Here is a 10,261-nt window from a genome sequence, read left to right on the forward strand (position 1 = left end):
AACATAATCATTCAACTGGGTTTACACAACTTTTTCAATGATTTTGCCAAGAAAATGAAGTTTAGATATAGGTCAATACTTCTTAAGAATTGTGGGATCAAGATTTCTGTTCTGTAGTAGTGGTTGTGACAGAAATTATTGATTAGATCATGTTTAGTTATTATAAGAGATCATTATGAACTTTATGATTTAGTACATGTCATTCTGATTATGCAGAAGGACTACAATAATGAAGTAGTGTGTTTCAGTGTAATCATGTACTTATGTTTAGTTCATATTATGCATGTGTGCTATACTGTGACCCAGGTCAAGGGGAGTGCAAAGGGTAAGAGCACTCTGTTAACTGGTAGTCATTAGTGGCCATACTTGGGTCATTTAGCTGTCCCTGCATTCTACTGATACATCAGTTTCTTCTGACTGAGATAACACTTGGTTATTGTCCGCTTTTCACTGAGTGTTCTCATAGATAATAATGACATATTGAAAAATACACCAAAATGATCAGAGATTGCAACATCGGCAATTTCAGTATTACGAACCTCTATACATTTAGAAATGATCAAATGTAAAGTGTGGCCATGTCTATGGGTTGGACCTGATGCTTGTTGTATGAGATCATAGAGGGATTCATCTATGGCTCCACCATCCTCATGTGTATCACACCACACTGTTAAGAACAACCCTGTGTTAGCTATTATGAGAAATAATTCGAAGTACATTTGATGTACTAATTATAAAAGTTAGTGAATTATCAAAAGAGTGAATTTTTTTTTATGTGAATGATGTGGTATGTTCTGATCTTGCCTTTGAGCGGATGTAAATTCATGTGGACTGGAATGAATCCTGCACTCCCACGGCCTTGTCCCGTAAGGAGTCTATAAGTCCCTAATGAAGCAGTGACATCACTCTGAACGTCAAGCATCTTCTCTTTAATGCCTGCGAGATTTCAAGCCTGCATGGGGCCAAATAATCATTTGGTGGTCTGTGCGCAGGGTGGTTGTTGATTAGAGATGGCTGATTGTCACCCTGCCCTGGGTGTTCTCTAACCTTTAGGTCCATAAACTGGCTTTAGGTCCATAAACTGGCAGGCATTATTGCTTTACAGTCTGGTGAGTCTGGTGCATTATGTTAAACAAAGATATAATGCTCCAGAGATCATTTATTGCAGTTAGTGAAATTATTCAAAATACAGTGAAATCATTAGTGCGAGACTCAAACATTTAGTCAGCTATAAATCCCTTGTATATTTATAGTTCAGGGAAATTAAATTTCCTTTACAAAAAGATTGCTCATCCCACAGACCTTATACAATGAGAGGCCATTAAACACCTCTTTAAGCTATTTTTGGGTGCTGATGGGTATGGACAAAATATGTATTTAACACCCTAAGCACGTACAGTAGACATTACTGCCTAATGGATATAGATGACCCCCATGTCTATCTGTTTCTGCTGCAGTGCCCAACAGTAGCAGACACAGATTGGCTCGTGTCTGAGTCCTTTAGTGTGTGGGGCTGTGGGCAGGGTGGCTGGAAATTAGAACGCGTCCCAACTGCATCTAACACAAAGTACTGGATCCCAGCCCACTGACGCTTCAGGCCGAATTCACCGTTATTCAGTTTAATCACGTAATGTGTGTGTGTGTGTGTGTGTGTGTGTGTGTGTGTGTGTGTGTGTGTGTGTGTGTGTGTGCACCAGTGCCTCCCGGGGGTACCTCACCCTTCCTCACGCCAGCTATAACGGAGCAGGTGAGCTTGCCTGCTGACTCTGCACCTTTCTCCCGTCCCTGGGCGTCTCAACGGGGCTCGTCGTCCTGAGTTATGCATGCGGGTCCCCGTGCCGTCCACGAAGGACATGGCTGAAAACGAACATGGAATCCTCGAGGGACCTCCTCTTGACTAAAGGCAGCGTTTAATCCTCTGTTGCTTGGACACAGACACGCTCCCATTTGGAAGGAGAGCCGGGGCTCCGTTCTCCGCTCATGCAGGTCACAAGCCCCATCTGGTGAGAGTCTGTTATAAAGAACTGCACGTACTCCTTAGGAAGCTAATTCCCATCTCTCCCTATTAGTTTATTCATAGGGTTATACTGATTTGCATAACTGCATACTGTTCTGTGTCCTGCTCTCGGAAAAAGTGGTGTCCTTTTTGTTTGTGGAAAATGGGCATGTTGCAAATCAGCTATGAAGGACACTGATATTCACATGTGGCTTTGTTCACATTTTGAATCCCCTCTGCCTTTGCATGTGGCTTTGTAGGCAATGTTGAACTTCTTCCCTTTACACGTGGCTTTGTAGGCACCATTGACCCTCTGGTTCTGGATAAACCTCAATCAAAAAAGAAAAAAGTAGAAGACACATATTCACTGCACTGCGCTAGTTAAAAAAATGTGCAAAACCGTGTAAAATGTCCAATGTGTTTTGGAATTGTCAATATAGAACACTGGATTAACTTAATTCCAGGCAAGATACATTAACAATACAGTTAAGTTATGGTGCAATATTCAGTGGTTCTATCCATCAGAAAGGCATACGCTCTCAGTCTCAGATGACTTCTGTATTGGTTTTAGCAAACACCGGTCAGTTGGTCTTTCTCCCACTCTCTTTCTCTCTCTTTCTCTCTCTCTGTCTTACTCTGCCTATCTGTTGGGTCTCTTGAGTCTTCAGCTCAGATCCTCTCTTTGTATCTCACTTGACACACTTGCCCCTTGAGGCAGAGGTTGCCACATCAACACACCCCACACACATGCACATTTGTGCATCTCTTCGCCCCGAGCTTTGCTCTGCGCATCTCGTCAATGTCAAGAACTGCCCACTCCTGCTTGAGCTGAGGTTGGACTGCCCCTGAACGTCTGGGGGTCTCTTGCCATGAGCGCACCGCCATGTCACGTCGGATCACCCTAGTCCCACACACAAACGCCAGTGCTTAGGAGATTCTTTTATCATTTATACTTAATATTGCCCTTCTTAATACATTGTGGCAATGCAGTAAATATCTATAAGTGGGCGTGGAGCTGCCACACTTCCTTCTTAAAGTATGGTAGTCAGCTCTTACATCTAGGGGCACCCAATGTATTGTGTTTATGTCTATTGAACTATTGGTCTCTGCAATATCAATATGACTGAAATCACATGCATTTATGCAACAGGCCCTTTAACAAATCAGTTCTTGTGTGCAGTGAGTATCCTGACCAACCTCAAACATTCACTAAAAACGGTGCAGAGCTGTCTCTTACCACACAACCTGCAGGTGTAGTTACACGCCTTTCAACATCCCGCCAAAGATGCAATATGGCATTTGTCCTTGTATCTCATAGCTGTATGTCCACGCATAGAAAAAAGTTCATATTCACGTTTGCCTTGAAGGCACCCTGTTAACATGCTAACCGTCAACGCGCTCCTCCAGGGACCGCGTGTTTACCCCGGGCGGCCGTAGTCGAGTGTGCGCGAGTGGCTGCATGACACTTCACACCTCCCTGTGCTGTCGGGAAGGAGCTGTGGACATTGTTATTCAAGCACACCCCTTGCCAAACACTACATCACCTCTAGAATCCCTTAACGAGTCGTAGCAAACGGCGCACGCCCGCATGCACGGAGTGCACTGGCTCCCACATTCACACAGGCGCTGCAGGTGGCACGTCGAGACTCCTGGCGGGACATTCCCCCGCAGTTCAATAGGTTGGTTCCTGCCACCCAGTAGGATAACTTCAGGGTGAACCAGATTATATCCTCTGGTGCTAATGCAGAAAGAGTCTATAGATGTGCAGATGTGAAGCAGGTGCTCTTTGTGGACCTCAACCAAGGTGTGTGTATGTGTGTGTGTGTGTGTGTGTGTGTGTGTGTGTGTGTGTGTGTGTGCGTGTGAAAGAGAAAGAGAGAGAGAGAGAGAGAGAGAGAGATCTGGACTTCCATATTTCTGCTTGAGAAAGGCCAGTCAGTCTCTTTTGTGAAAAAGAGCAAACATCCCATGTCTGTTTTTCTTACCCATCCCCCTGCCTACTATTATTCTGCCTTTTTCCCTCTCTCTCTTCTGACTGTGCTTCCGATCGCCCCCGTCTCCCTGAGATTTTAATCATGCTGCAGTTACACTGTGTGGCGTGGGAGGGTGTGTCAGAGAGCGTGTGCGTCTCTGTTCGCCCGACACCATTAGGGGCTCTGCGGCTCTGCTGTGTAGGTGTGGGAGTGTTGTTGCTTTGTTTGTTTTAGACGCTTGTGTCCTTATTAGCTGACTTGTTGCTGTAGCTGACGTGTCCATTAGCGCGACTGAAATGAGACTTTGCTATTGTGTTCAACCTCGTAAGTCTACTGTGGCAGAAATGACATAATAGGTTGGAAATAATCTTCTTTGAAGTACGGTGTAGATTATACCTGTAAATGTAGTGAATCTTTTGTATTAATCGCTTATCATGTATATCAGTTGTCATCATTTCCTTTCTTATCTAGCACATCCAAAGTAACCAGTACGCTCACTGACCACTTGCTTCTGGATAGCAGTATATGTGAATGAAGGCACAATAGACAAATGCAGTATTTCATGGCCATATTATATCAAATTATCAAAACAATACATGAGATTATGTCTTACTCTTATGTCCTCACTCCCCCGTTTCACACACCAGGTAATGATTGATTTTTGTCCCAGGAAAAAAAGTAGAAAAAAAAGCAAAATGTTGCTAAGGTATTGCACACAAAGTCTAATTAAGTTGTGGTCACTTAGGTTATGTGAAACTGAAGATGAATCTGGTGAACTGCAGCTGTTTGTTCTGGTTACTGTGAAGTAAATTTGGACCTCTGCTGAGCTCCCTTTCATTGGAGTGCCCCATGGGAAGGTCAGGGAATAGTCGAGCCTCTGAGTGTGAAAACACTCCTGCTTTCTACAGAGGTGTAAATTCTGTTTAATCTAATTTACAAGACAGTGCCGTTCCCACCTTCAGATGTCATTGTGGTTGTGCCAGATGGCTTCATGCCCGGAGCATTGCCTTTATACGTTTTTTCTTGTTGTAGAGACTTTTTAGATTATCCCTAAATGGGTATATTTCCTGGCAGAGTGAGTTAGAAGCCATGCTGCCGTTGTTGTGGGGAGAGAGAGAGAGAGAGAGAGAGAGAAAGGGAGGCAGTAACTTCCCTCTTATAGACGGCTGCTTTAGGGAACAGCAGCAGAGGAGCAGATACACCGTCTCTCCCTGACGTTGGACAGTCTTTCTCCCCCACACACAGGCACAGTCCCAGGCACCCGCTTCGCCCAGTGAGCGCATATGCTCCTACCCCCATCAGCTCCCCTGTCAGTGGGGCAGTTGCGCGTGCTGTGGCGGGAAACGAGTGTGGCGGAAAGGAGGCTGGCCACGCACGCCTTCTCCCCACGCCCCAGCACCAGTGCAGAGCGCACGACTATGTCCGGGAGTGGGACTCAGAGCTGATTCCCCCCCCCCCTCCGAGAAGCCCCCCTGTCCGACGCCCACGGCCACAATCTCAAGGCTCATCGGAAGACCCCCCCCCTCCACACCTGCCCCCCCACCACCACCACCACCTCATCGTGGATCGGGATACCGCCGTACAAAGACACCGCAGGGGCTGTTGGGGTTTGCTGATGTGAAGGCATTGCCTGTTGGGTTCCTGTCCTGGGTGAGTAGTCAGACCACACAACACTACTCCGCTGTTACCCTGGGGGGTGGTGGAGGGGCAGAGGGGCAAATGTGGAGGGCGGTAAGTAATAAGAGGGACCTGTATGGTTGGCTTGCTTCCTAAGTTGCATGACTGAAAGTTTCTTCAACAGTTTTACCTCCTGCAGAACTTTGCCGAAATGCCGCACAGATCCATCTCTGCGCATAATTCCGGCTTCACTCCTCCTCTTCGTGCTGTCATGTCCTTCCCAATCACAGAACGGCACCGACTCCACCGGTGTGTTCCACCGCTGAGTCTGTGTGAGCTCATGCTGTACAGCGGTGTGTGGGTTACAGCCATTGTATCTCCATCTCCTTCCGCTCCGTGCGCTCGCATATCTCCGGACAAGGCGCCCTCATCACCTTGCAGTCAGATGATCTCATGCCCGTCTCACGCCGGAATCCGAGCTCTCATCCCCCGGTGGGATCACCGTCAGCGCTGCAGTATGGTTGAAGCGTGCAAATTACTCTCCGCCACTCTCCGGGGGATTTTCGGGGGCGGATTTTAAACTGTCCACTGAGCCGTAAGTGACGAGATGTCTCTTCCGTGGGATTAATTATGATGCGGTTGCAGGAGGTTTTCCTTTACGGGGGTCGTAACAGGAGGCATTGAGATGCTGATGCAGACATGGGCTTTAAGGAAGGGGACTTGCTACAGCCCATTTGGGCACTGGAAGGGGTCGAGGACAGAGAGGCTGTATCCAGCGAGCAGGGCAGACGTGTCACGCACGCCAGCGAGCCAGCGCAGGATTCGCAGTGCGGTGCGCAGTAGACACTTGTAAGCTTTTGAGGAAATGATGTTTTGGAGGTGTGGAAGTGTATGCAAGGTAAAGAAATGTACAAGGCACGAACCACTGCAGTTTTATATGTTTTTTTGTTTGCAGTTTCTGTGAGATTTCTAGAAAAGGGAAAGTTTAGATGGTTTTTGCCTAAACAAATTTTTGGAGGTAAAATATTTTCAACTTCAGTAGTATCTTTCATAAATTGTTTTTTTTGGGACAGTTAGACACCTGGATTTTTGCTTTCAGCAGTGTCAGCCAGTTCAGTTCATTGTGGCATATATATCTGAAAACTGTTGGATACTGTAAAGGTTTAACTGCAATTGTTCTGCATATGTGTCCCCTCTTCACATCAGTCTTCCTTTTTTTGTGGAATGTTTGCTACATCGTGCTGCGATATTTTACCATCAAAGCTAATGAAGTTAACTTATGACCCCACTCGGTCATTGAAATTGTCAAGCTCCTTTGTGCCAAAACGGAGTCCTCACTTCAAAAGGGAGGGAGAGAGATGGGGAGGTGGGGGTCAGCATTTGCTGGAATCAGATGTGGTGGTTTATGATTGTAAGGCTTATTTAGGCTGTCAAACGAAGACAGTTTGGGATGGCAGTCATACCACACTCCTGCTGGGGTCCGTCAATCCTCGCCGACACCAGGTGTGTGATCCTAACGTGCTCAGGCGGCGTGGAAAAGCGGGACAGCTGTAATTCTCCGAGCGTGCCGTCCTCTCCGACTGCCTCTCCTGCACGGAACGTAAACGTGACCGCGGTGGTTTGGGATCTTGTCGACACCCGTTTCCTGCCATGTGACGGCTTCTCTGGTCCCCCGAATTGTAAACTACAGGGGTAGATCTGGGCAGTGGTAGCAGCTCGTAGTGAGAGAGCAAGGAGCTGCCCGCCACCGCTGTAAACGCTGTCTCTCATGATATCTCTCCTATCACCTGCAGCTTTTACTTTGCCCCGCATTCCTGTCCTTGGACACAGTCATTTCCCACAGGCATTAAGATTGCAAGCCCCTCCTGTGTTTCTACCACATAAAGCTCTTTAATTTATGTAATTGGATTAACAGTGCGCTCATCAAACATGCCTGAAGCCGCCAGGCCTCCTCTGCCGTTAAGGGGCTGATTTGATGGGGCTGGTGTTTGATTACCCATTGCTGCAATTTTTGTCGTCTCCATCGCTTGTCAGCAGCTGCTGGTGGATGCATTTTTTAAATGTGGGCTGGAAATAGGCCCTCCATGCTGGAACCTCACCACAGCTCCACCTCCGGCTAACGCACCACGGAGGATTTCTGGAGTAAGTCGGGATTGATTGCTCCGTCCGGCGTTGTTGAGGTGTTGCCACTGCTTCCATTAATCATGATGCTAGCATTCTTTACACAGCTGCTTGTAGCAGATTGGATGTTTGGCTTGGGCGGTCCATCGAGTATCGTTTCTTTTCCCTCCCTCAGGAAGTTGCCGTCAGGACCTGCCCATTAACAATAGCTTTTAACATGCACTAATGGTATGGATGCATGGTCTGTATGTGTAGTTTCTCACTGCATGGCACTGAATGGAAATGTTGTAACATTGGCAGAACTCACCATTGTACACACAGACCCCTCTCCCCCACACGGGGATTAATTCTCCCAGCACACAGAGGCTTAATATCAGCTTTAAAGCATGTGTCTTCATTCTTTCCCATAATACAAAGTCCTGACTCATCTCATCAACTGGAAAGCCAATATGTTGGCAGAAAAAAAGGTGGATGTAGCAATTTATTTGGCCATCATGAAAATTCATAAGTCATTTCATCTTGTGGGAGCCCGGTATGCTGAAGTAATGATGGAGAGAGAATTTAGAGTTGTTTTTTTCTTTTAGAGAAAGAATTGAGTTGTTGTTGTTTTTCCCGCTAATTAGGCATGGCTGACGTAGTCAATTATTTAGCAAGTAGCACTACAGATATCCCAGAAACTTTTTCAATCTAATTTGGCTCGAGAGACTGTGCCCTAGATTTGGGAGTGACTGATATGAGATGCATCCACGTGAGTTAAAGTGACTGATTGCCATGTTAGTCATGAGAGAGCATTCAGCTCCGCACGGATGGATTTAATTGTTGATATGCCACCACGCGCCTTAGTCTGCAGTCTGGTGACAGATGGTGCTTGAGATCAATCTAAACAGACTCCTTCCTTCTTCTCCTTGGAGGTAACTGTCAAAAAGCCCTGGATCATTTAATCACACGGACTTGGTAATGATGCTCTGCTTCCAAACGTGTCGGAAAACTCAAAGGAGACAGCGGCTATAATGTTTTGGGGTGTTTTTATTTTGATGTTAAATCAAGGTTGCTGCTTGAACAGTGACATAGGATCCTGCACATTTTCGTGTCTCGCTGTGGTAGAATCCGCCAACCCCGACTGCCTTTTCATGGGTTTGCAGTTTTGTATTGCTCTTTATATTCTCAAGCGTTTTGAAGTCCATGCCGGCCGATCCCGAAGCACAGCAGTCCTGTGTGCTCAAATTATTATCCAAGAAAGATTCCCATTTTGATTCAAGAGACACAGTGGTCTCACAGCTACAAATGACCAACGTGACTGTAGACTCATCTAAATGTCCATTAGTTCTTGGCCTGTCGTGCTGGTCTACCTTGGCTGTCTTTCCCTGTGCCAAATGAGAAAATGAGGAATGAGATGATGTGTCAAATCAAACCTTTCAGCTGGGGCAATAGTGCCACCCTCCTGGATGGGTTTGGTCTGGGTCGCCATCGTCAGAGGTGGTGTATTCATAGCACAGCTTCATTATCCGGGGTTTGTGTTTGATCATGGAAAGTTTATGGATATATTCGGCACAATGAGTTATGTAAGCCCCAGAAAGTACACTCATGATAAGGACGAGTCTTTCTGTGTTGTGTAATGCCAATTATTCCCAACTCCTGCCATTTGGAGCGAAGGCTACTGCCTTTCTGCGAACCGTTTTGCGGTTGACTAAGAAGAGTAGACAAATTGCCTTCTGGCCATAGACTCGAGAAAGGTGGTTAAAGGTTCTTTCAAGTTAAGGTGGATTGAGAGAGTGTCACATTTAATGTTCATTTCTGACACAGGGTCAAAGGCCTTTAGCTTAATGATTAGTAGATTTTGCTTCTAGCAGACAGTTAAAAAGACCAGCTGGAAGGTAGCTGGTGAAAAAATGCTGAGCTCTCTATATTCCTCTCTGCACCCCTCTTAGCATTCACTTCCATCTTCCACACTGTCTTATTCATCCTTTTCTCTCTCCCTCCCTCTCTCCCTCTCTCCCTCCCCCTGTCTCTCTGCTCTTAAGCCTGTGTCACAGGGGCTCAGAATTGTCTGTCATTTGTTGCGGCTCAGTGCAGAACCTTCTCTGATTCGTAGGCATAGTCGGGCCTCTCCACAATTGGATTCATACCCTGACAGCCAAAACAGGTCCCAGCAAAAAGGGAAAAGAGAATACCAGTCCAACAACTCTCCTCCAGTCACACAGCCACTGTCTGAGAAGCTTGGATTCTGCAAAACATCCTCTTCTCCTTCCCTCCTTCCCTCCCTCCCTCCCTCTCTCTCTCTCTCTCTCTCTCTCTCTCTCATGTTCACTCACTTTCACTCACACACACTCTCCCCATCCCACCTGGTTCTGTCATAAAACCCTAATCAAATTTCCTTAAGCCGTTTTGACCTCTTCTCTCATGCTGTCTTTTTCTGTAATAGAGCGTAGAGTACTTATAATAGTATTTTGTTTGTACCAGTCAGGTCTTCAAAATGTAGACACTGTTGAGAGTTAGGACTCATTCTCTTCTTCCATTTTGAATGTCTTCATTGTGAAGAGCACTGGACATCTCC

At 46.3% G+C, this 10,261-nt stretch overlaps 1 protein-coding gene across 3 annotated transcripts in view; it reads left to right on the forward strand.

Moving 5' to 3' along the window:
• Positions 1 to 5,503: 5,503 nt before the first annotated feature.
• The window catches only part of lingo3a (leucine rich repeat and Ig domain containing 3a), a 20,407-nt gene continuing 15,649 nt past the window's right edge, over positions 5,504 to 10,261 (forward strand). Inside the window, exon 1 of one of the 3 annotated variants that reach the window (XM_077024571.1) lies at positions 5,504 to 5,619. The gene's annotated coding sequence lies outside the window, so the exon portion shown is untranslated. Of the gene's footprint in view, positions 5,620 to 5,906; positions 6,182 to 7,652; positions 7,729 to 10,261 lie in introns of those variants that run through there. The other 2 variants (XM_077024570.1, XM_077024573.1) reach the window with 2 other exon arrangements.

Source organism: Brachyhypopomus gauderio, chromosome 12, assembly GCF_052324685.1.
Source record: "Brachyhypopomus gauderio isolate BG-103 chromosome 12, BGAUD_0.2, whole genome shotgun sequence".
NCBI classification, from domain to species: Eukaryota; Metazoa; Chordata; class Actinopteri; order Gymnotiformes; family Hypopomidae; genus Brachyhypopomus; species Brachyhypopomus gauderio.